The sequence below is a fragment of the Vombatus ursinus genome, unplaced genomic scaffold (genome assembly GCF_900497805.2).
Source record: "Vombatus ursinus unplaced genomic scaffold, bare-nosed wombat genome assembly UNPS02014793.1, whole genome shotgun sequence".
NCBI classification, from domain to species: domain Eukaryota; kingdom Metazoa; phylum Chordata; class Mammalia; order Diprotodontia; family Vombatidae; genus Vombatus; species Vombatus ursinus.
Genome location: NW_020954571.1, coordinates 24489322 through 24510191, shown reverse-complemented (window position 1 = coordinate 24510191; position 20870 = coordinate 24489322). Strand labels below are relative to the sequence as shown.

The following is a 20870-nucleotide window of genomic DNA, read 5'->3' as shown; positions in this document are numbered from 1 at the left end:
TTTTTGAGTAGGCGAGTGAAATTGATCTCTTCTTAAGGAATATCCCCTTTTTTTAAAAATAATATTTTTTTCCAATTACGTGCAAAGATAGTTTTCAACATTCATTTTTTATAAGATTTTAAATTCCAAATTTTTCTTCCTCCCTGTTTTCCCTCCTGCCTCCCCAAGATAGCAAGCACACTGATATAGGTTATACATGTACAATCATGTTAAATATATTTCCACATTAGTCATGTTGTGAAAGAAGAATCAGAACAAAAGGGAAAAACCATGAGAAAGGAAAACAAAAAACAAAAAAAGTGAAAATAGTATGCTTTGATCTGCATCCAGACTCCATAGTTCTTTCTCTAGATGTAGGTAGCATTTTCCATCATGGTCTTTTGGAATTGTCTTGGATTGTTGTATTGCTGAGGAGAGCTGTCTATCATAGTTGATCATTGCACAATGTTGCTGTTACTGTGTACAATGTTCTCCTGGTTCTGCTCACTTCACTCAGAATCGGTTCATGTAAGTCTTTCCAGGTTTTTCTGAAATCTGCCTGTTCATCATTTCTTACAGAACAATAGTATTCTGTTACATTCATATACCACAACTTGTTCAGCCATTACCCAAATGATAGGCGTCTCCTCAGTTTCCAATGCTTTGCCACCACAAAAAGAGTGGCTATAAATATTTTTGTACATGCCAGTCCTTTTCCCTTTTTTATGATCTCTTTGGAATACAGACCTAGTACTGGTATTGCTGGATCAAAGGGTATACATAGTTTGGTTGCCTTTTGGGCATAGTTCCAAATTGCTCTCCAGAATGGTTGGATCAGTTCACAACTCCACCAACAATGCTTTAGTGTCCCAGTTTTCCCACAGCTTCAGCATTTCTTATTAGGAATATCCTTTTTTAGCAAATGTGTGGAGGATGAACTGGGAAGGAAAGAGACTAAGGGCTGTGAGATCATTTAGGAGGCAGTTCTTGGAAGAGAATAGACAAAATGCTCAGCAGAATATCTTCTTTCCTCTGTGTTAAAATCTCAAGTGGGTGTGTAAGACCATAGATTTAGAGTGGTTAGGGATCTTATAGGTCATCTAGTCCAAACTTATTTTATGGAGGAGGGAACTGAGTCCCAGAAAGATAAAATGTCCTGTCCAAGATCTTACAGGTAGTGATGACAAACAGAATTTAAACCCAGGTCCTCTAACTCTTGAGCTAGTGTTCTTTCCATTTGTGTCTACAAGAAATCCATTTTAAAAGGTCCAATAAGTAGTGATGTGGAATGGAAACTCAGGAGAGAGATGATATTGCTCAGGCTGTCATCTTCCCACGAATGATAATAGAACCCATGGAAGCTAATGAGACCACAGAGAAAGGGAGAAGAAAAGAGGGCTCAGGACAAGAGGCATGGATGAGGAACCACCAAAGAAACTACATGGCTAGGCAGATAGAAGGGAAAGGAAGAGAAAGCAGTGTTACAAAATCCAAGAAAAAGAAAATCTTGGATAGAAGATGGTGAATGGTGATAAATACTGCATAAAGGTAAATGATAACTGAGAAGAGGCCATTTGATTGGGCAATTAAGAGATCACTGCTAATCTTGGAAAGAAAAGTCTCAGTGGAGTGATGAAGCTAGATGCCAGATGGCAAAGGATTGAGACTGGAGTGAGAAGAGAGTAAATGGAGGCAAGGAGTATGGACAACTTTTTCTAGGAGGTTGGCTCAGAAACAGAGGGAAAATATAGACAAGATTATTGTCTATAAAATAAAAATTTGAGTTATTCTAATATTCCAGAGGCTTTTATGATAAATATTTTTTTAGCTGAAACATCCATAAAAGGAATGAAATGAGAAATCTTGCTAGGTTGAGGATTCCTTTGCCCCATTCCCTCTCCTAACCCCGATGTAAGGATTAATGCAAAAGTAATAACTTGATCCATAATTAACAACATTATGCTTAGACATAACAGATGCTTATAAAATCTGTCATAGATCTTGCCATTTTATGAAGAATGTCATTTAGAAACTAGCAACAGGCTGTTCAGTCATAGTTTTGCTTTCCTTCATCAAGAGATGCCTTTTGTTTTTAATATGCCTTCTAGAGTCATACTTTTTCAGTAGTCTACTTGGTGATGTGGGAAGAAAACTGAGGTGATGGAAGCATAGTGACCATACCCCATAGAAGCAATAATAGGCATGTTATTTTCTTTGCCCTTTCTCACCTTACCTTGTTCTCCCTATATTGGATGAAGGGGTGTTAATAAACTCTTCAGGTTTGCCTTGCTATTTTCTACTCTGGGCCAGCAGAGGTCAGCAGAGCAATCCTTATGATCCAAATTACATTTTAAGCAAAGTAGCTAGGGACAGAAACATTCAACCTCAGTGATGCTTCCAGTATGCTGTGCCATTTTTCATTGAACTCAGACTCAATAATCAGATATAGTAATTTATTAGAGTCTATAACATTGTTATATGCTTCAAGATGGTGAATTGGACAGAGTCTCTTTGCTTTTTCTGAACCCTGAGAGAGGTCAGGCATCCTACCAGTGTCTAGATCTAGCAATAATAATAACCCTATTTTACAGTTGTGGCCTCATCTCCTCTTTGGACTAGCTAAAATAATCTGCAATATCATTTTAAAGTACTTTTCAATGATCATAGATAGGGAGGGTCTCTCTGTCTTTTCTCCCAACTCACCTCCAATTCATCTGGAAAGCGAATCTGATTTTTAACCTCCAGGAACAGCTCACCCCTTAACATCGTTCTAAAGTAGATCTTTGCACCTATGCTTCCAGAACATAAGTGTATTGCTTAAGAAGTCAGGAGAGACAGGTTTTGTATTGCAGTTTGTCCCCTGACTCCCGGGGCAGCTAGGTGGCATGGCGGAGAGAATGCCAGCCCTGGAGTTGGGAGGACCTGAGTTCAAATTTGGCCTCAGACACTTACTAGCTGTGTGACCCTGGGCAAGTCACTTAACCCTCTTTGCCTCAGTTCCTCATCTGTAAAATGAGCTGGAGAAGGAAATGGCAAAGCACTCCAGTATCTCTCTCAAGAAAACCCCAAATGGGGTCACGAAGAGTTGGACATGACTGAACAAGAACAAATTCTCCAGTAAGGGATGGAAATTTCCTCGACTCATAGAATTGGGATAGTGGCAGAGATCGGACCTGTCATTTCACTGGTATAAGGAAGTCCCAGGTGGGGAAAACTCCCTCTACCAATGCTGGTCAGTACCTTCTCTGCAACTTATATAGTTTTAGAGAGTTGACTAATGCTACCCACCTTCAGCAAGTGAAGAGATGAACTCAGAATACAGATATCCATCTATTGGAACATGGCCACTGTGCAATTTTTGTACTTGGTTATTAATATCTTAATGGGTTTTGTTATAACTTACTCAATAGATGGAAGGGGGAGGTAAGAAGGAGAGAATGAGGATCTGAGAATAAAATGAAACTGAAAATTTAAAAAGGAGTTCCTTTGAGCTCTGAGAGGTCAAACCACTTGCCTACGACCCCACAGTCAATATGTATGTCAGAAGCAGAACCAAAACCCTGGTTTTGAGGCTAGTTCTTTATTGCCATGCTTCATGGCATATCATCCTGCTCCCTAATTTCTCTTGCAGTAGTGTAGAAGCTCAGATGAGATAATCTAGGACATATGAAAGTGCATACATGAAATAGCTACGTAAATTAAGATGCAGATACATAGTGTCTTTTTAGATTCACCATATGAATGAGTAGTTTATATATTGTACACATGTATATAGATATTTGTGTGTATATCTGTCTAAAGATGTATTTAGGTGGTGTAGAGGATAGCGTCCTGGGCTTAGAGTCAGGAAGACTTGAATTCAAATCCTGCCTCAAATAATTACTAACTGTGTTACCCTGAGTTAGTCACTTAGCATCTCAGCCTCCATTTCTCCATCTGTGAAATGAGAGGTTTGAACTCTATTACCTCTAAGGGTCCCTTCTAGCTCTAAATCCACTATCAGTACATATACACGCAATTTTCCCAAGGGTTTTTTGGTATTCTGACAAGGTTTTAAGAGTTGTGACTCAAGACTTCCTTTCTCACCTGACTGGAGTTGCCCCAAGAAAAAAAGGACTAAATATCTTAAGTCAATTAAGTCTGGCCCAAGGCTTTGCCTTAGTATTCTTTTCCCAAAGAAGTTACATTTCCCTTTAGAGGCAGTTTAGTTCTTCTTGGATACCACACACACACACACACACACACACACACACACACACACACACACACACATATCAGAGACACCCTGTTAATAAAATATGACTCAATGGTGAGAAGAAAGAGGGCATTGCTATATTTTTTGGGTTTGTTTTCAAACTATTTAATTCACCAAGCTAAGTTGCCAAATGTTTTGTGGGGCATGTGTGTAGACCAAAGTTAGCCATTTTATCATTTATATTTTGATAAAAGAAGAGTTTTGTGGCACTTTAAAATCTGATCATTTCTTTTATGAAGCCATCACTTTGATGGATCTGTGATTTTCATGGGTTTCGAAACCCTCCTTTCCAACCACCAAAGATCCACGCTTCCACACCTTTCCTCCATCTGTCATTTTTATCCATGACTTTTTGTACTTCCTCCTGATCCACCCAACTTTATGAAGTTGTCATGTAAGATAAATTCATATTTCATTTTTAGTGGCCCTAGACCAAAGGATTTTATTTTCTGTATACCTTAAATTTAATTGAACTTTCGAAAGAAAATGTTGGACTAAAGTAAGACATTATCTTGGTGGGTTCTCCCCGCATTGTACTTTTTATAATGAATGTAGTTGCAACATTCCACAGACAACTTGTTTCCTGCTTTTCCCTCAAAGTACTTAAAATATGCACTTTCTCCTCTCTTACAACGTGTGTTTGTGTGTGTGTGTGTGTGTGTGTGTGTGTGTGTGTGTGTGTTCGCGCGCACTCTCTACAATCCTTGGGATCCCCCTGGATTCCTGACCGCGGACGTTTCCAAGTCACCACTAGCAAGGAGCCGCCTAGGGCCGACCGCCCACGAGTCTTCCCCGCCCCACTCGCGTTTAGGGGAGGGGATGGGCCACGCTATCCCACGGCAGCCGGTCTTGTGGCTCGAAACCTTTTGGCCTCCACCCCTCGGGCCCCGTAGCTTGGCGTGAGCTGGGCTAGCAGAGGCAGAGGAGTACTCGCCCCCACGTCCCCGCAGTAGCTCGGGGAGGAAAGGGGACCCGGCTGACGAGCGCTCCCTCCCCCTCCCCCCACGCGCTTTTCCTCCCTGTGGCTCCCTTCCGACTGAGATTGAAGCCGCTCCTCCGCGAAGAGCCGAGCCAGGGCGAGCCCGGTACGCGGTGGCTGCGGCAGGTGAGTTCGGCAAGCCCAGCTGGGGCCCAGGGAGGGAGGGGGCAACCTTGGGGTCCCGAGCTGAGCCCAGCCCAGGATCTGAGGCAGGCTCTACAGACCAGCTCTCTTTCTCGCCCCTTCAGTCCAGCTGTGATATCAATCCCCATTCCAGTTGTGATAGCCCCTTACCTACTTCCTTCCGTATTCCTCTGTTGCCTCTATCCTCTCGTAGCACCCAGATCCTTCTGCCCTCGAGCTCTTGTCTTCCTACAGTCCCCAGGGCAACCAGGAGCAGGATGGACCAGGCTGAGGTAGCATTGTATCCTTCCCATCCAAGAAAATGGATGGAATTGGTTCGCGGGTTGCTGGGGGAGGTTAAGTTCATCACCCTTGGGGAACTTCCAGGGAGTTCCAGGGCAGGGGAACTGCCCAAGGTCGGCCAAAAGGGCGGGAAGGGAATGAGGTCCGTTGTTTGGAATCCGAGGATAACCATGAAGTGAGAAGTAATCGAGGAAGAAGGAGGCAGAATGAGACACCCGGTCTAGCTTTCCCTCTTTCTGGGCGCACCTTTCTTGGGCTCCATCCCAGGGACCCTTTTCCTTTCGCCAAATGAGGAAAGCTCACCAGCTGATCGTCTCACCTGGTGAAAGGCTCTCAGCCAAATCTGAGGGAGTGGTTTTAGGGGAGATTGTGTTGGGAATCAGGCACAGCTTGGTGCTCTGGGAGGAGATAAGCAGGACTGCAGGTTCAGGCGAACTGAGTTTGCAAAATTGCTCTATGACTGAGCAAATCCTTTCTCCTCCGGTTTCTTTATGAACAAAATGAGAAATTTGGATTAAGTGATTTCCAAGGGCCCCTTCAGTTCTGAAAAACGGGGCATTGACCTGAGATGTGGCTGTTAAAAGGAGTGGAGAAACTAGAAGGAAGTGTTCTGGATAAAGCAAAGGCCCTGGAGTCAAGAGACTTGGCTTTTTTTTTTTTTTTCGGGACTAAAGGAGGGTTATGCAGGGGTGGGGAACCTGCAGCCTCGAGGCCACATGTGGCCCTCTAGGTCCTCGAGTGTGGCCCTTTGACTAATCCAAACTTCACAGAACAAATCCCCTTAATAAAAGGATTTGTTCTGTAAATTTGGACTCAGCCAAAAAGCCACACTTGAGGACCTAGAGGCGAATGTGACGTTTGGATTCAAAGGTCTGCACGTGAGGACCTAGAGGGCCACATGTGGCCTGGAGGCCGCAGGTTCCCCACCCCTGAGTCTGTACACCTTGTATGCATCTAATCAATAAAGACCTCCGATAAGAGAAGCTTTCTGATTGTTCTGGCCCTGTGCCTGGCAAGACCATGAGTCACTCCTTGTTTCACATGCTAATTCGCATATGACTTTGTATGCCACTTGCACCACATCATTGATCCAGAGAAATCCCTTACACCTAGCTCCTTCTAACTCCCAAGCCATCTATCCTAGTCTGAAGGAAGGAACTGTAACTAGTTCAGAACCTTACATATAGGAAGGGCTAACCAAATAGTGATTGGCTGATTAGAGGCAGCCCTTAGTGACTGCCTTTTTGGAGAAGATGAGCCAGCGTTTCAGGTTGGAATTTCCTCAGAGAGAGAGAGATAGAACATTTATTTATTGAGTACTTATTATGTGCCAGACCCGCAGTGGGGTTAAAATACAAGCAAACCAGATGGTTCTTATCCATAAGAAGCTTGCCTTCTAATGGGGGGGGGGAAGCACACGTAAAGGGGAGCTGGAAACAGTGGGAAGGAGACCAGAAACAGGGCAAGACAGTCAATGTGAGGAGAAGCCTACACTGTGAGCTGGGGAAGGATAGCAGGGGCCCTTACTGAAAGGTCAGGTTGAGGAGGTCATTAATCTGGAGAACAGGGGCTCAGCAAGGAGGTTTCCCAGGTGGGAAGGTGGGTGGTGAGGAGGGGTGGCTATGGGACTTATACCCTAGGACTTGGATTCTGTTCACTTGGGACAATCAAAGGGGAAGCAGTGGTTTGAACTTTGTAAACTTGGCCTAGTGGTGTTAAGCTCTGTAGATCTCCTGGATATGTAGAGGCACAGATCTTTTTTTCTTCATCTTTTCCTGCTCTGACCTATCTCCATTGTAGTCCTGAAAGGCAAGGGAAAAACTAGAGTTTTGTTGTTCAGCTGTGTCTGACTTTTCTGTGACCTCATTTGGGGTTTTCATGGCTAAGATGTGGTTTGCCATTTCCTTCTCCAGCTCACTTAACAGATGAGGACCGGAGGTAAACAGGATTAAGTGACTTGCCCAGGGTCACACAGCTAGTAAATGTCTGAGGCTGGATTTGAAATTCAGATCCTTTTGACTCCAAGGCCATCTTACTCTATCCGCTATGCCACCTAGCTGCCATCCTCCACTAGAAATAGTCTCCAATTTTATTTAATTTTTGTACAATTCCCCCCCCAACACAATGCTTTGCATACAATAGGGGTTTGCTTACTGTTATTGAATAAATGCTTATTGTTACCGAAGTCTTGCAACATGGCACAGTGGAAAGAAGACTCCAAAGACTTGGAGTCAACTGACCTGGGTTTGAATTCTGATTCCAAAAACTTGATTGCTGTGATGGAAGAGCCAGTCTCTGAGCTTTAGGTTCCTCAGTTGTAAAATAGGGAAAATTGCACCACCTCCCATAGTTTCTGGGATGGAAGCATTTTATAAACTCAAAAGCTCTATATAGATGTGGGATGATTATAGTAAACACCACTGTGAGTTTCACTAAAATTCCATTCTGAGGCAGGGACTGAGATGACCATTTTCCATCTTTATACCTTTTGCACTAGTTGTTTGTCGTGTCTGGAATGCATTCCCTCCCCCCCATATGCCCTTTGGAATCCTTGATTTTCTTCAAGACTCAACTCAAGTCCTACCTTCTACAGGAAGCCTTTCTCAATACCTCTGCTGTCCAGTTGCTGGTGAACTCCCTCCCAAAATTATTTTGTATTTGTTTTTTCATCCTTTATGTTATTCATGTTGTTTCCCTCATCAGAATGTAAGCTCCCTGAGGGCAGGAAGTGTTTCATTTTCTCTCTGTATTTCCTGGGTTTAGCTCAGAGCCTGGTACATAAGCTGCTTCGTAAATACTTGTTGATTGATTGGATATAATCAGGATCAACCCCCTCATTTTATAGTTGAGGAAACTGAGTCCCAGAGAAGTTTAGTTCAATTCACCAATAGTTTATTAAGCACCCAATATATGTTCCAGACACTGTGCTAGGTGCTTTCTTTTTAAATTTCTTTTTAAAATTTCTTTTTAAAAGCTCTGCCCTCAAGGAGCTCACCTTCTATAAATAATTTGCCCTAGATCACATAGATAGCAAATACTAGCTGAGCCCAGGTGGGTTCCCTGACTCCAAATCAGCTCTTTCTACAGTGCCATCCATCCTGGTGTCTCAATCACAGCATACATTTGTTAAGCAGCTACTCACAGCACACACAAGTTAGTAGAGGATTCTGGTGAGATTTTTCTTCCCAGTCTATGTTTCTCTGAGTTCCCACAACATTAGACAGCCTATGGGTCATATACGTCTTGTCTTGTACTCTTGTTGTTTCAAGGACATCTTGTCTCCCCAGTGAGATAGTGAGCCCCAGTAGGGAAAGGATCTAGCCCTTTTTCTTCTTTGGAGACTTTCAGTGCACCTGACACAGGCCTGAGCACAACAGCCCTTTCGATGAATTGCTGGTTATTAAGTCAATAATCAATGTTAATAATAATAAATCCAGATCTTAGGAGCAGAGACTCATGCCTGCTGTCTTGTATAACCTGGATCTTCAAGCTTTGAATGAATGATCCAAAGTCAAGTTCAAGCTGCTAGATTTTTGAATAAAAAACTTTTTTTCCTTCCCTCGATATAGATTTACTCACCCCAAACAGAAAAATTCACATCTAAAGTAAATTCACTTCATCAGATTTTGATACAACAGTTTTATTTAGCCAGAGAATGGTTGTATGTGCTTTTATATGAGGCTGAGAGGGAGGTGAACATGATATCTGATCTCAGAGAGTCAGCTTTGGCTTGTGGTGCAGAAAGCTCTGGGCAGGGCTGGTAACTGAGATGGACTGAAGTAAATTTTTTTTTACTCTTGGCTCCAGGCCAGGAAATATTGACAATAAAGATATCAGAAGCTTCCAGTCACTCATCTAGCTCCTGTTCAGAGGCCAAAGATAATTCCCCACCCCACCCCCCTCCAAGCTGAGATTATTGGGCCTGATTTCAAAGTGGGAGGATTTGAACTTGTGGGCTAAGGATGAAGGTGGTGGGATTTTCTTTTCTGAAGACCTTTATGGTAATAATAACTACTCAGATTTCTGTAGGTTCTTCAGAGTTTTTAAATGGCTCTCTACATTAGATGGGTATTACAAATATTTACAGCCCTATTTTACAGATGAGGAAAAGTGAAGAGCTTGCTAAAGGTCTTAGAAGTAGTATGGAAATAGAGTCTCCTTCCTGCCTTCCAAATCCTACACTCTTGCTGTTTTACCAGTATGGCTCTTTGGGGCAGTAAGTCAACCAGCTGTCATTAAACACTGGGTGGGGCTAGATTTAAATCACTGTGGTGAGGGGGAGTAGGAGATAGTATTGTGCTAATTAGCATTATGGTAGACTCAATCATTCCCGAACTTCCCCAGCCTAGCAGAGTTCCTCCTCACTTAGGTATGGCCCTCAGGCCAAAGGTTTCCTTGGTTTTATTTTAAATCAAATTTCACTTGAGCAGAAGGAGAAATGACTAGCCAATGGGGTGCCGCCCTTGGAGCATGCCCAGTATGCTGGTATCAACCCACAAGAAGCCCCTCTCCCACCCCATTGGCCAGTCTCCTATAACTCCTCCTACCCCTTACTTGGGTAAAGATGGTTGGGTAAAGATCAGTAGTTGGGTAGAGCACGTGGTAGGATGGCCATGGGCTGGAATAATCCTAATTGAATACAGAAGAAAGTCAAGTTGGTTTTTGCCTTTCTGAGGCACCTGGAGAACACTGGCCCTCTTTTGGAGATACAGAAACACTCCTTAGTCCTTGAAAAAAAGTTAGATCACTTCCCCACTTTGCTCAGTGCTCTCCCTGGGTAGGCTTCAACTTGGTGGAAACATGTATCAGTTTTCTGATTATGGCTCTTTCTCTTGGCTCAAACTAGTTTTTGTCTTTGGGACTGGGAGACCAGGCTCCTTTCACATTCCTGGCCACATCCACAGTTTGAATAAGTGAACATTTACTAAGTACCTGGTGTGTACAAAGTCCAGTGCTTTGCCCTTGGGGGATACAGGATACATTAATGAGTAAGACACCCCTACCTTCTGTCTTCCAGTAGATCACAAAATGATAGAGATAGAAAGGACCCTAGAGTTCATCTAGTTCAGTCCTTTTTTCTTAAGAGGGAAACTTGCTTCCCAGAGAAGGAAATTATTTGCTCTAGGCCACAGGGCTAGTGAGTAAAACAGCTGGGGCTAGAACTTAGCTAGCAGTCCTGTGTGCCAGGAGATGTTCATTAATGTTCCTACTTGACTTTTAAAAGTCCAGACCGTCGTCGGGGGCACAGTGGATAGAGCACCACCTCTGGAGTCAGGAGGACCCGAATTCAAATTTGGCCTCAGACACATAACACTCAGTAGCTATGTGACTCTGGGCAAGTCCTTTAACCCCAATTCCCTCACACACACCAAAAAAATCCATCCCTTCTCTTTTTAATGGAATAACAATCATTCCCTCGTTATAAAATGTCTTCACTGAGAAGGCAGCTAGATAGTCTCTGAGGTTGTCGTTCAGTCATTTTCAATTGTGTCAGACTCTTTGTGACCTTTGTGAAAGATACTGGATTGGTTTGCCATTTCCTTCTTCAGCTCATTTTACAGATGAGAAAACTGAGGCAAACAGGGATTAAAAGTGACTTGCGAAGGGTCATCATACAGCTAGTAAGTATCTGAGGCTGGATTTAAACTCAAGTCTTCTTGACTCCAAGCACAGGGCCTTATCCACTGTGGCACCTAACAGCCCACACTTTAAATCTATATTCCTATAATTATTATTTCTGATTGCTTTAAGTCCAAATTTCTCTACTTGACATTCAGTGCATTTCACAACCTGGCTTCTCTGATCTGTCTTGACCCTATTTCTCCCACCAGCCAGACCAGTTTCCTAACTTTCCAAATCACAAGCTCAGTTCTGACTTTGTCATTTCTCACATTGTTTCTTTAAAAACAAAACAAAAGAAAAAAGATGGAAGGGATGATCTGGGTTTCCCCAAGTGTTTGAGGTCTTGTACTGTGACAGAGTAACTGGTTTTAGCTTGCTTGTACCTGGAAGGAGGGTAATCGGGCTGCTTGGTTCTCTTTTGGCAACTAAAACTGTCTTTAGATGTATTGATGAGTAGCCAGTGAGAGAGGTGCTGGCCTTCTACTTCACAGGTTTTGTCCACAGTGCCCAGCGGTCTACAAGAACCAGAACTCACCATGGAAAGTGTTAGTAATATTCTCCATGGGCTCTTTGGAGAATCAGACAATTAAAGAAAAATAAGCAGGTGAAAGTGGTTCCTGTGTGTTTACTTTGGAACTGACAGCAAGAAAAGGATGACCTCTTCATTTAAGTTCTTTTCCTAGAAATGTTCAGCTATATAGGCTGACTTAGAAACACAGCTACTGGGTGCTGCTCTCCCTTCTGAGGGTGAAGGTGGAGTACGGGGTCAGGGAATACATATTTAAATAAAATTCACATATGCATTTTGGGACAGTGAAATATCTTTTTGGGTAACAGTAGCTTAAAAGTGGTTTGTTGGTCACCTCCTGAAGTTGTGGTTTCTTGGCTTTCTTTCTCTTCTTTCTCCTGCTTTGCCCAATTCTTGCACATCATCTGTATCCTCCTCCCCTCTTTGGCAAATGTGTTGCCTGCCTAGCACTATGGAGGAAGTAGAAGGAGAAACTGTGGTCTTCCTCCTGTCCTGGAGGAACTCATAGGCTAGGTGGCCTGGGACACAGTTAAGTAGTAAAATGTGTGTATATATATGTATATGTATAATACAAGGTAGTCTTGAGTGTCAAAATGAACTGCCATAATAACTCATATTTATATAGTTGTCAGAGTTTTGCAATAGTTTTTTTTTTTTGGGGGGGTGAGGCAATTGGGGTTAGGTGACTTGCCCCGGTTCACACAGCTAGTAAGTGTCATGTGTCTAAGGCCGAATTTGAATTCAGGTCCTCCTGACTCGAATCCAGGAGCTTTATCTGCTGAGCCACCTAGCTGCCCCACAATGGCTTTCTTAAGTTAGTCACTTAAGTTCTTTGGGCCTTAGTTTCCTAATCTGTAAAATAAGTAGGTTGGACAAGATGATCACCAAGAGGTTTTTAAGTAGCCTCATAATTGGTTGGCTGGACTCCAGCCTCTCCACTACCTAATCTGCTCACTTCACCACTGCCAAATGGATATTCCTAAAGCACACATCTGATCATGCATGCCTCTTTCCTGCTCAAGAAGCTTCAGTGGCTCCCAGGCACCTCTAAGACAAAATACAAAGTCCTCTGACATTTCAAACACTTTACAATCTGGTTTCAATCTATCTTTTCCAGATTTATTTCCCATTACTCCCCCTCACAAACTTTTTTATGTTCTAGCCAAATTGGCCTGCTTAATGTTTTCCACACATGAAATTCCATCTCTCATCTCCATGCCTTTGCATAAGCTCTCTCCCATCCTGAGAATGTGTTGCCTTTTTCCTCTTTACTCCTTGAAATCCTGAGCCTGGGTGCAACTAGGGATTCCTAGCTCAGTTTCTTCATCCATAAAATGGGAACAATCATATTTTCAAGTGTTAGTTTCTCCCAGGGACCTTTCCTGAAGGCCGTACCCCCCTGAGATTATGTTGCATTTATTTTATTATTTACTTAATGTACATGCTGTTCTCTTCAATTCTCTTCCTTGACTTTTATTAAGTGCTATTCTCACATTGTTTGTATCACAAGTAGCACTTAACTCATAGTAGATGCTCAATCAATGAGGAGTGAATGAACAAAAAAGTCACTGGGAAATTGGATACAGTGCCAAACAGAGGACTATGGAATTTATTCTAGTGGCAATTTGAAGCCACAGGAGTTTTTTGACTAAGGAAGTGACGTGGTTACCTGTGTCTTAAGAATATCAGATATGGCGAGAATGTGTTAATAATAATAGCTAGCATTTTTATAGCACTTTTAATTTTGCAAAGCAATTGCATGGTATTTCCTTAGAGAGGGAGAGACTTCCAGATCTATATTCTATGTTCCGGTAATCAAAGGGAGCCTTTAGGAGTCATCTTATCCATCCCCCTGCCTCCTGTCAGGGCTTCAGCTGTCTCAGCCTTTGACCAGAAGTACATGGGCTCTTATAACAGAGGGATCAGACAGCAAGCCTCTAGCCAGGGAAATTTTAGATGAAGGCAAAGGGCCTGGAGGTGAGTCGACACATTGGAATGTCCCCTCCGTGCATTGCATGTGTGCAAATTGATCTTAGAGGAAGTTGACTGAATTAACCCCAGTGTTATGCCTGGCTTAGCCTACCACTGTGACGAGTGCCCCACACTTAGAGAGCTTGCCCCCAAATGCTCCTGTCAGGGAACTGGTGGCGGGGAGAAAAGGAGACATGGGGAAAGGAGGCCAGAGGCCAGAGCAGCAGATGGAAAAGTAGTAAAGAATCGGAGACACGGCCCAGCTTCTGGAGCTGAGTCAGGCCTTGGAGCTGAGGGAATTTACCATCTGTCCAGCTGCAGGAGTCTTCATTTTTATGTTTCTACGAAAAGTATCTGTTCAGAGATTTGGGGAAGGGGTAGTGGCGGTGGCAATACATTCCCTTCTCTGTAGGGACATAGGGTTTTAGAGTTGGAGGGGATCCTCGTCATCATTTAGTCCAAACTCTTCATTTTACAGTTGAGGAAACTGAGGCCCAGGCTTGCTCAAGTCTTGTGGTTTTGTAAGGTAGTCTTGCTTCGGGCACTTCAATTGTAGGTCATCTCTCCTTGGGCGAAGTACATCACCCAAGTCTGTGTTACATCAGCTTGGTCTCTTGGGCTTCTGGTGTGACAGACACACAGAAGAGGGGAAGGTGGGTCAGATAGTTTTAGGAGGGGAAACAGGCCAAAGGTTCTCCTTGGCCTTCCCCTTCCCCAACTTGACACAATGCCCCTCCCCTACCCCAGTTTAAAAATTAGCTGCGTTGCTTTGCCTCACTTTACCTCTGGTGGGAAGTGGGGCCACAGCTGGGGTTGTGTCCTGGTGCCAGAGCTGTGTGCCCAGTCCTCTCAGCCATTTGTCCCTCGGCTGCCTGGCAGTTGGAGCTTTGGGGTTTTTTCATGCCCCCTTGGCTGTATTTGGTTCTTTTGCTGTCAGACATTTAGTGAGGTCCTTCTGTTCCCTTCCCAGAACCTCCTGCTTCAGTCACATTGTTGTCCTTGTTCCTCAGTGAAACCTCGTGCTTCCGTGTTCCTTCCCCAGCAGTGCCTTTCTTCTACTTCTCAATCTGTTCATCCTCGTCTTTTAAGGACCAGCTCAAATATCACTTCGTTGACAACAGTTTTCCGTTAGGGATCTTGTTCTCTGAAGTCCTGCACCATTTTCAGACTGTATCACTCCTGTAGATCTGCTATCTTAATGCATTCATGTATATATTTTATCTGCCTCCTAAACAGGAAGGGGCAGCTAGGTGGCACAGTGGATAGAGTGCCTGGCCTGGAATCAGGAAGACTCATCTTCATGAGTTCAAATCTGGCCTCAGACACTTACTAGCTGGGTGACTCTGGACAAGTCACTTAACCCTGTTTGCCTCAGTTTCCTCCATCTGTCAAATGAGGCGGAGAAAGAAATGGCAAACCACCCCAGTATCTTTGCCAAGAAAACCCCAAATGGGGACAGGACTGAAAAATAACTGGACAAGAAGGAGTAGCATGATGGCATAAGGAATAGACTGGACTTCAAGTCAGGAAGACCTGTGTTCAAATCCCTTCTCTGACACTTAGGGGTTGTGGAATCACGGGCAAGCCAGTAACTTCTCTGAGCCTTAGACAACTGTGTAAGACTTACTTACGAAGTAATAGGTGGGTACTAAGTGAAGATGGGGTCACAAATTTGTGCCTTGTTGGTGTACTAGACTGTAAGCTTTGGGAGGATAGGAATTCTCATCTTATTTCAAAGCTGAGTGATACAGTAGAAAGATCATGGAAATTGAAATTAGGAGAACAGTTCATAACCCTGGCTTCATTAATTACTGTGTTACCTCTATAAGTCTCAGTTTTGTCATCTGTAAATGGGGAATAATAATGCCTATTTTTCCTGCTTCATGGAGTTGTAAGGAAAGTACTTTGTAAACCTTGGAGTCCTCTATAAATGGTGATGTTATTATTAACAACAATAATAATCTTTATATTACTCATAGTATCTTAGACATAGTAGATGCTTGATAAATGATGAATCAATGAGTAAAGGGTCATTAGCAAACAAGAGACATTAACAGGGGAGGGGGAGGCTACAACTTTCTTTAACTAAGTGGAAAGGAATTCAGTCTAAGCCACTGTGGTACAACTGAATGAATGCTAAATTTGGAGTCAGAGAATTTGGATTTGAATCTGGCCTCTTGGACATGTTGATTATTCCAGTTTTAAATTTGTAATCCCTTTCTGGGAGTGTCTCAGAGTTGTCATTTGTAAATTAAGGGTAATATAGTGGAAAAAAGTCCCAGATTTGCAGTCAGAAGACTTGGGTTCAAATCATAGCTTTGAGCTGCTGCTGTGTGAACATGGGCAAAACACTTGGCTTTTCTGAGCCTCAGAGAGAGAACATGGTCTCGAAGGCCCCTTCTAGCTTGAAAGTCTGTAAATCCTATCTTATTGGGGTGAGAAGGCAGTGGAAACAAGAAACAGAAATTATTCTTAGAAATGTCATTGGTCCTGTTTTCTGTGTACTTGTAAGGAGAATAGATATATTGCCATAATGTTTAGCAAAGCATTGGCAGAAACTCACGAAGGTGGGTATAGGTTGGCATGGCTGCTTGGTTTGGAAGCTCATTCTCTAGGTCATAGTGATCATGGGTTTAGAGCCAGGAGGGACCTTAGGGATCATTTGTCCAATCACTTCATTTTACAGATGAAGAAACTAAGGCCCAGAGACTTTAAATGACCAACCCAGAGTTACAGTGGTAGTAGGATTTGAACTCAGTTCCTCTAAGTCCATCCCCAGTGTTCTTTCTGCTGTACGGGGCTAGCACTCCTCCTTTGAAATTCTCTATTTGTCTTGTGAGAGAGACCCTCTGGGGCAAGACCTCTGAGGTGTCTTTTCTGTTTTGTTTTTGTTTTTTTGCTTTTCGGTGAGGCAATCGGGGTTAAGTGACTCACCCAGGGTCACACAGATAGTAAATGTCAAGTGTTTGAGGCTGGTCAGGTTCTCCTGACTCCTAAGCCGGAGCTCTATCCACCGTGCCACCTCGCTGCTCCTGAGGTATCTTTTCTGAAGGAATAGTTTCAAGCTGGGTTCTCTAAGGCACCACTGGGTATATGTGCAGTTAGAACCTGGAGAGGAAGCCTGTCCCATTGGTGCCTTTGGGAGGGGTAGGAAGTAATTCATTTCATCAAGTATTAATGTAGTCTGTAGGCCTGTGCTAGGTACAGTGGGGAATATAGAAACAGAAGCCACAGTGGCTTCCCTTGAGGAGTTGACAGTCATGACCTTAAGAAGTACAGGCAAACACAAAACAGAACCATTTCAGAGGATGTGGTATTCTGCTTTGCAGTGTTCAGCAGCTCTGTAGTAGGGTTTGGGAGCCCCTGGAAACCTCTACCTAGAGCCCAACTGCAGAGGTTGTCACTTGTTTTTAGCAGCATTAATGGTAATGATATCAACAACTCCCATTTATGTAGAAGGGGCAGCTTAAAAAGTGCTCAACTCACAGTAATCCTCTGAAGCAGGCATGTGGGCATATATATATCACCATTCCCATTTTACCAGAAGAAAACAATGGGACTCAAATTATTTGTTTGCAATCACAGGACCAGTAATTGTTAGAACTGGTTCACCACTAGTTAGTGAGAGAGCAAAGACTTGAATGTGAGTTTTTTGATTCTAAGCTTTGTGCTCTGTCTGCTACACAAATTGGCTTTTTAAGAGGCATTTCACTGTGACTCAGAACATTTCACAATCATATTTTTCATGGAGCTTCCATTACTCTCTGTGAGGGTGAGAGGCAGGGGTGGGGAACCTGCAGACTCGAGGCCACCTGTTCCCCACCCCTGGGTAAGGCTTTTCTCCATGTAGTGAGTTCTCTCTGGGATTACTATCCTAGAGCCAATCCAGCTATATCTCCCCCTCAGGGTTGTACCCCTGAGGGATTGACACTCTTTTCTCTAATGCCATCAACTTTAACTCTTATTTTGGTCTGGTCTCCCCACTGTTAGCCACCAGTGGTAGCACCCCACTTCTATTTAACCAATTAACCTCCATTAGCTTTTAAAAGGAATATTGACTTCAAAGATATAGCATAAATAGTAATACAAACATCCTCTCCCCCTCCCCCCAACAAAGACCCCCTGTTTCAGGGACTCATTCATATCACATTGGTTTTTGAGGAGAGTAGGCTTAGAGGTAACACAGTTTTTACATAAGATTTACATCAGATTTACATAAGATTAGTTCTGCCAGTTTGCATCCTAATGCAGCATAACTTCGGGATGAACCCTTGTCTCCACTCCCATAGCATTGGCTCCTGAAGGACCTCATGTTTTATGGCTTCAAAGCAGGACTTGCCATGGCAAGGACTCAACTCCCAGACCTTGACTGGCTTGCTCTCCTGACCTTTAGAAACATACAAGGTAATAGCCTCCAATTCCCTTCTCCTAAAATGCAAGAACCAACACCAAGACCAAGAACTGAGGCCTGTACAAGTGGGCTCCATGTTGGCCTTGGATGATGGGGAGAGCCTGAAGCCTCTTTTCTTACAACACTGTCTTTTCTCATTGGAGAAGTAGGCAAACCAAGAGAAGGCAGAGACCTTGCTGAGTGCCTTTGAATGTATTTTGAGTTATAGCTCTGCAGACACAGCTAATCAAAGAGACTTACACGTAGTTAGCAGACCAGGACCACTTATAGAACATCTATGCATGCCCCAAGTCTTTCCATTATACAGCATGACTCTCCTAGGAGCAGGCTTTCCAGCCTCTTCCATGTGGAGAACTGTTATCAGTGGCTTACTACATTCTCATAAGCACTGGGATCCCTGTCAACATTCAGATGGAGAAACTGAGGTCCAATGAAGTAGAGGGAAAGCTGGGATTTGAACCTAAGCCTCATATCTCCTTGGGTCCTTGTTTGTCTCATTAGAGAGGCAACATGATGTAGTGAGTGGAAAGGGGTTAATCTGGGAATCAGGAGACTGAATTTGAATCTGGGTTTAGCCTTTTACTAGCTGTGTCATTTAATTTCTCTGAGTTTCATAAAGTTTCCTCTCTGTAAAATGGAAATAATATTTTTACTTCCTGCTTCATAGTGTTATGGAAAAATGCTTTCTAAACCTTATATAAATTTGACCTGCTATTCCAAGAAGGTCTGTGATCTTAATAGTATCATATATTTGGAGCTGGAAGTGACTTTAGAAAGACAACTTCAAGTCCAGTCACCTCATTTTACAGATAAGGAAACTGAGTCTCAGAGAAATTAAGTGACTTTCCTAGCTAATGTCTGAGGCAGGATTTCTACCCTGACTTCGGACTCCAAGTCCAGTGCCCTATCCACCAGGGTAGCCCATCTACTAGTAGAAACCTCAGTAGTGTCTCTGTTCTCTCATTCTTTTTTTTTTTTTTAGGCTATACATGTGCTATCATGTAAAACATATTAGTCACAGTTGTGAAAAAAGAAACAGATTAAAAGAAAAAAAAACAGGAAAAAGAATAAAGTAAGTAAAAAATATACTTCTATTGGTATTCGGAGTCCATCAGTTCTTTATCTGGATATGGATAGCATTTTCCTTCATGAGTCCTTTGTACTTATCTTGAATCATTGTGTTGCTGAGAAGAGCTGAGTCATTCATAGTTGGTCATCACACAATGATACTGTGTACAATGTTTTCCTGGTTCTGCTCATTTTACTTTGCATCAGTTTGCACAAGTCTTTCCAGGTTTTTCTGAAATTTGCCTGTTTATCATTTCTTTTTTGCACAATACTATTCCATTACATTTCTATGTCATAGCTTGTTCAGCCATTCGCCAATTGTTGGGCATCCCTTCAGTTTCTAATATTTTGCCACCACAAAAAGGGCTGCTGTAAATATTTTTGCACATGTGGGTCCTTTTCCCTTTTTCATGATCTCTTTGGGATATAGACTTAGTAGTGATATTGCTGGATCAAAGGATAGGTACAGTTTGGTTGCCTTTTGGGCATAGTTCCAAATTGTTCTCCAAAATGGTTGGATCAGTTCATAATTCCACCAATAATGCATTAGTGTTCCAATTTTCCCACATCCTTTCCAACATTTATCATTTTCCTTTTTTGTCATATCAACCAATCTGATAGGTATGAGGTAGTATCTCAGAGTTATTTTTATTTGCATTTCTCTAATTGAAAGTGATTTAGAGCACTTCTTCATATGCTTATAGATAGCTTTGATTTCTTCATCCAAAAACTGCCTGCTCATATCCTTTGACCATTTATCAATTGGGGAATGTCTGCCATCTCATTCTCTGTGATTCTTGTTCATGTCCTTCTATAAATTCTCCAGAGCTTGGGATTCATTGGTACAGTTCTTGGGAAATGGTAGTTATCCCTGAACCACTATGAAGAGTCAAAGGATGATGTTAGTAGAGAGATATCTGACTAAAAGTAAATAGTAAAGCATGGTTGCTTTATGTAGCTGTCTGCAGCCTGTTAAAGGTAATGTGATATATCTAGTCATGCTTTCACAGTGGAAACTGCTTCCACTAATGCAGTTGAACAACTTTTCTATAACTTAGAGTTGGAGGATTGTCTGGGAGCCCTGGGAGGTTAAGTGACTTGCCCACAGTCACACAGTCAGTCAATAAGCATTTATTTATTTTTTTGCTTTTTTGGTGAAGCAATTGGGGTTAAGTGACTTGCCCAGTCACACAGCTAGTTAAGTGTCAAGTGTCTGAGGCCAGATTTGAACTTAGCTCCAATTAAGCATTTATTAAGTGCTTTCTATGTGCTAGGCACTATACTGATCACTGGAATACAAATACAAGTAGAAAGACAGCTCCTGCCCTCAAGAACCTTACATTCTAATGGGAGAAAACAGCATATCAGAGGAAGCTGAAAGGGGAGGAAGATAGACCAAAGGTATGTGGCACAGGGCCATAGAAAGTCCAGAGAATGGACCAGAGTACAGCCTGGAGGGGAATGAGACAGATACATAGATAGAATATATGAAGATCAGAACTTGAACCTAGTTATGTCTTGTTCCAAGGCTGTCCCTTTATTCACTGTGTACTACACTCCCTCCAAAGAATATTGTTTTTATTATTTTTTTTAAAATTGGGCCTTTGTTTCAGGGAGAAGCTTGGGGTCA

The 20870-nt window shown here is 42.7% G+C and overlaps 1 protein-coding gene across 4 annotated transcripts in view; it reads left to right on the top strand.

Moving 5' to 3' along the window:
• Positions 1–5100: 5100 nt before the first annotated feature.
• Positions 5101–20870, top strand: part of ADCY7 (adenylate cyclase 7) — a 117483-nt gene continuing 101713 nt past the window's right edge. The window contains exon 1 of one of the 4 annotated variants that reach the window (XM_027869785.1): positions 5101–5339. The gene's annotated coding sequence lies outside the window, so the exon portion shown is untranslated. Of the gene's footprint in view, positions 5340–5541; positions 5630–20870 lie in introns of those variants that run through there. The other 3 variants (XM_027869780.1, XM_027869783.1, XM_027869782.1) reach the window with 3 other exon arrangements.